Genomic DNA, 4,950 nt, shown 5'->3' with positions numbered 1-4,950 from the left:
TGCACTATTCACAATAGCAAAGACTTGGAACCAACCCAAATGTCCAACAACGATAGACTGGATTGAGAAAATGTGGCACATATACACCATGGAATACTATGCAGCCATAAGAAGTGATGAGTTCATGTCCTTTGTAGGGACATGGATGAAACTGGAAACCATCATTCTCACTAAACTATCGCAAGGACAAAAAACCAAACACTGCATGTTCTCACTCATAGGTGGGAATTGAACAATGTGAACTCATGGACATAGGAAGGGGAACATCACACTCCGGGGACTGTTGTGGGGTGGGGGGAGGGGGGAGGGACAGCATTAGGAGATATAGCTAATGCTAAATGACGAGTTAATGGGTGCAGCAAAACAACATGGCACATGGATACATATGTAACAAACCTGCACATTGTGCACATGTACCCTAAAACCTAAAGTATAATAATAAAAAATAAAAATGAATAAATAAAAATGAATAAATAAAAATTAAAAAAAGATATACACACTGTGTATACCTTTTCTGCTCACAAACGTTCTCATCTCTCATTACACTTCACTTAGAAAGCACAAGTTCAAAGATAAATTAAGAATTTAAAAATGGCAAAAAGAGAGTGCTAAACCAAGTAGAAGGCAGTCTCACATGCAATACTCATCTTAAAAATTACCTATCCCCATTTTCAAAACTCCTATACACACCTGTCCCTAATGTTTTCCTTTTGAGACACTAGTAAGGCTCTATTACGGTGGTGTTCTTCCTTACCGCAGTAAGATTAGTAAACTCAGCTATACTTGATCAACAGGGCTTCCCTCACAGCTCTCATGGGGGAATTTTGATGCCAGAGAGTTTAGAATCAAATTTATGACCCAATATTACAAAGCATTAAAAGATCTCATAGTATGCATTTTATCCACTAATCTCACCCATAATCCATTTTTTCTTCAAATTTTCCACTGTCTTATTGCTACATTTTTATGTTAAATTGTCCTTCTTTATCATATACTTTTTTGATAAATCACTTTAAATCTTTTTAGAATAAGACAGAGTATTAGTAAACTTTTAAACTGTACTTATCACACACGCTTACATGCAGATATAAGCATTATACAATACTTCCTGTTATCAGACCCTGTTTCCTCTCATGAGAAAATGATGATTCCTCTTTGACAGTGAGGCTAAAGGAATAGTCCTGGTACTATCACATAGTATCAGGTTTCTGTGTTGTGTGTTCCAACCTGGATTTGTTTCACTCATTATGAATAAGAATGTCTGTTTATTACTTCATTGTCTTTGTTGCTCATTTCTTACTTGTGTTGTTTTTGGTTTCTACCTATGAACATCCTCAAAATTTGATACGCAAATATTGATTTCTTTTTATTTTTCTGTTGTTTATTCTTTGCTTCCCTTCTGCTTAAACCACTTGTCTTACACTTAACAGGTAATCAAAATTAATAATCTGCTGTTCATTCTCTCATAATATTTAATCTCATATAATCAAATTCAAGACCAAATGGAAACACACACTCATGATTTTCTTTTGGTCTTATTTCATAAAACAAACAAGTAAACAAGCAATGCTCATTATATACTTTATTTGTATTTTGTTTTTCAACAACATATTCTGAAAATTCTTTCTAAATTAGTCGATTGTAGATCTAGCCGACACTGTTTAGCAGGCACTGACATTGTTTCTTTTTCCCCTATCCTCTTTATGATGAATAAGCTGATACTCTCTACAGGGCTAGGGAGAGCTTGGAAAACTAGTTGCCTGATATAATAATCCATATATAATGATTAAAAAGTATAAAGTCACATTTTTTATAGCATTAAATCTTAAATTTTTGAAGTAGTCCTCATGATACCCTTCACTGGGCTGAATTGTGTTCCTATGAAATTCATATGCTGAGGCCTTAGCCACTAATGTGATAATTTTTGAAAGTAGGAGCTTTGGGGGAGATAAGGTTTAGATGAGGTCATGAAGATGGAGCCTTCATGATGGGATTAGCGCTTTTATAAGGAGAGACATGAGAAATATCTCTCACTCTCTTTCTCTCTCTCTTTTCACCATGTGAGGGCACAGAAAGAAGATGAGCCCAGAGTGTGGTGGCGGGTGCCTGTAGTTCCAGCTACTCGGAGAGGCTGAGGCAGGAGAATGGCGTGAACTCGGGAAATGGAGCTTGCAGTGAGCCGAGATCGCGCCACTGCACTCCAGCCTGGGCGATAGAGTGAGACTCCGTCTCAGAAAAAAAAAAAAAAAAAAGATGAGGCCGGAAGAGAGGCCTCACCAGAAGACCATCATGCTGGTACCCTGATTTCAGACTTTCCCAGCCACAAGAACTGTGAGAAATAAATGTCTACTGTTTAAGCCACCGAGTCTATGGTATGACAAGTTATAATAGTTCGAACTGCTTAATACATACCATGCCCAAAAATATTAAAGTGAACTAGGAAAAATGGGTGCATATTGTTAAGAGGTTACCATTGGTTCATTATTTCAGGTGTTAAGGTTAGGAATATCATATATAGCTATCTGCACCAAAATCTGAAGGAATCCGTAACCATGGGATACACTGGAACTCACTCAATCCTGATTGATGTGTCTGAAGGAATTGCCCACTTGGCAGCATCAAGAAATCCATTCGAAATTTTCCGTTTCTGCTTCCGTTATAATCCCAACAACAGGACCAGAAGTCGGGATTCCCATTTTTCAGTTCTTTGGTCACACAGCTGATATAGTTTGCACACACACTTAGACACACACACACAAACACACACACATGCTAAAATTTTTCACAATATGTCTGGGGGACCAGGATGGTTGAATTTTAATGAGTTTCTTAGTCTTACACTTCTGACCCTGGCGACAGCCTTAAGAATGGAGGATATTGGGCTCAGTGTGGTGGCTCATGCCTGTAATCTCAGCACTTTGGGAGGCTGACATGGCAGATTGCTTGAGCTCACAAGTTCGAGATCAGCCTGGGCAACATGGTGAAACCCCATCTCTACTAAAAATACAAAAAGTAGACAGGTGTGGTGGCACACGCCTGTAATCCCAGCTACTCCTGAGGATGAGACATGAGAATCGCTTGAACTTGGGAGGTGGAGGTTGCAGTGAGCTGAGATCATGCCACTGCACTGCAGCCTGGGCAACTGAGCGAGACTCTTCTCAAAGAAACAAAGAAACAAACAAAAAAACGAATGGAGATGGAGGATATCAGTCTTCATATCAAAGTTTTTCCTGACATATTGTTCTTAAGAGAATGTCATTTACTTTCTGAGACTACACTACCTTTTATGTATGTGTGTAAGCTATCCCATAAAACACAAAGAGAGTGAAGACATGAGGGACTTATATGCTTAACTAACACCAAATAACCTTTGGTATAGTAATGCAGCAATCAGAGTTAATATTGCTAAAGGGTGTAAAATGCGAATTAATAAATGCTTCTTTGAAGAGTGAAAAATTTATGAGAAAGACGTTTTCATAATTTGTAAAGTTAACAAAAGGCATACACAATAATAGTCAACATTACTATAAACACACGTGTGATACTCAGAACAGTAGCATCATGTAGATACCATTATCATAACTATTATATTCAAAGCAAAAATCCAGACTAAAAGGATGAATAACTTGCCAAGGCTCCACAACTATAAAACCTCAGAATCAAAACTAGGCAGTGTGGTGCCAAGGCGTGCACGCTTGGCCAAAGTTTAGTGTCTCCTGTTACATCACCTTGGTTATGTTTAACTCTAAACGTATGTGAAAGTGCACGTGGTGACAAAACAGGGTCATCAAGAACTGATACAAGAAATAATACATTTGAACTATTTGAAAATGCATCTCAATTATCCAGTAGAAGATATCATACTGACTCTTTTCTCCTCCCGCCGCCCAAGATGCCGAAAGGAAAGAAGGCCAAGGGAAAGAAGGTGGCTCCGGCCGCTGCTGTCGTGAAGAAGCAGGAGGCTAACAAAGTGGTGAATCCCCTGTTTGAGAAAAGGCCTAAGAATTTTGGCATTGGACGGGACATCCAGCCCAAAAGAGACCTCACCCGCTTTGTGAAACGGCCCCGCTGTATCAGGTTGCAGCAGCAGAGAGCCATCCTCTGAAAGCAGCTGAAAGGGCCTCCTGCGATTAACCAGTTCACCCAGGCCCTGGACCGCCAAACAGCTACTCAGCTGCCGAAGCTGGCCCCCAAGTACAGACCAGAGACAAAGCCAGAGAAGAAGCAGAGACTGTTGGCCCAGGCCGAGAAGAAAGCTGCTGGCAAAGGGGACGTCCCCACGAAGAGACCACCTGTCCTTCCGGCAGGAGTTAACACCGTCACCACCTTGGTGGAGAACCAGAAAGCTCAGCGGGTGGAGATTGCACACGACGTGGATCCCATCGAGCTGGTTGTCTTCTTGCCTGCCCCGTGTCGTGAAATGGGGGTCCCTGACTGCATTATCAAGGGGAAGGCAAGACTGCGACGTCTAGTCCACAGGAAGACCTGCACCACTGTCGCCTTCACACAGGTGAACTCGGAAGACAAAGGCGCTTCGGCTAAGCTGGTGGCAGCTATCAGGACCAATGACGACGACAGATACGATGAGATCCACCGTCACTGGGGCGGCAACGTCCTGGGTCCTAAGTCTGTGGCTCGTAGCGCCAAGCTCGAAAAGGCAAAGGCTAAAGAACTTGCCACTAAACTGGGTTAAATGTACGCTGTTGAGTTTTCTGTACATAAAAAAAATTAAAATACAAATTTTCCTTCAAAAAAAAAAAAGATATACTGGCTCAAGTTCAAGATATGATTGTCATTTAAGAAAGTTTATAGCATGTTCTGTTTAGTTTAAAAATAATTCAACTAACGAATTGTTACAATAAAAGTTTCGCTACTAAAATGTAAAGTTCTCTACTATGTAAAAATTGCAGCCTAAAACTTATAATAGCTGTTTAACTTTATTACAATAAC

General features: G+C 40.2%; 1 pseudogene; it reads left to right on the top strand.

The window, feature by feature from the left end:
- The first annotated feature begins 3,892 nt into the window (after positions 1-3,892).
- Positions 3,893-4,712, top strand: LOC116485017 (large ribosomal subunit protein eL8-like; annotated as a pseudogene).
- Positions 4,713-4,950: the final 238 nt, after the last annotated feature.

The sequence above is a fragment of the Hylobates moloch genome, unplaced genomic scaffold, assembly GCF_009828535.3.
Source record: "Hylobates moloch isolate HMO894 unplaced genomic scaffold, HMol_V3 SCAFFOLD_16, whole genome shotgun sequence".
NCBI classification, from domain to species: Eukaryota; Metazoa; Chordata; class Mammalia; order Primates; family Hylobatidae; genus Hylobates; species Hylobates moloch.
The sequence above is the reverse complement of the archived record's forward strand: the minus strand, read 5'-3'. Positions and strand labels throughout refer to the sequence as shown.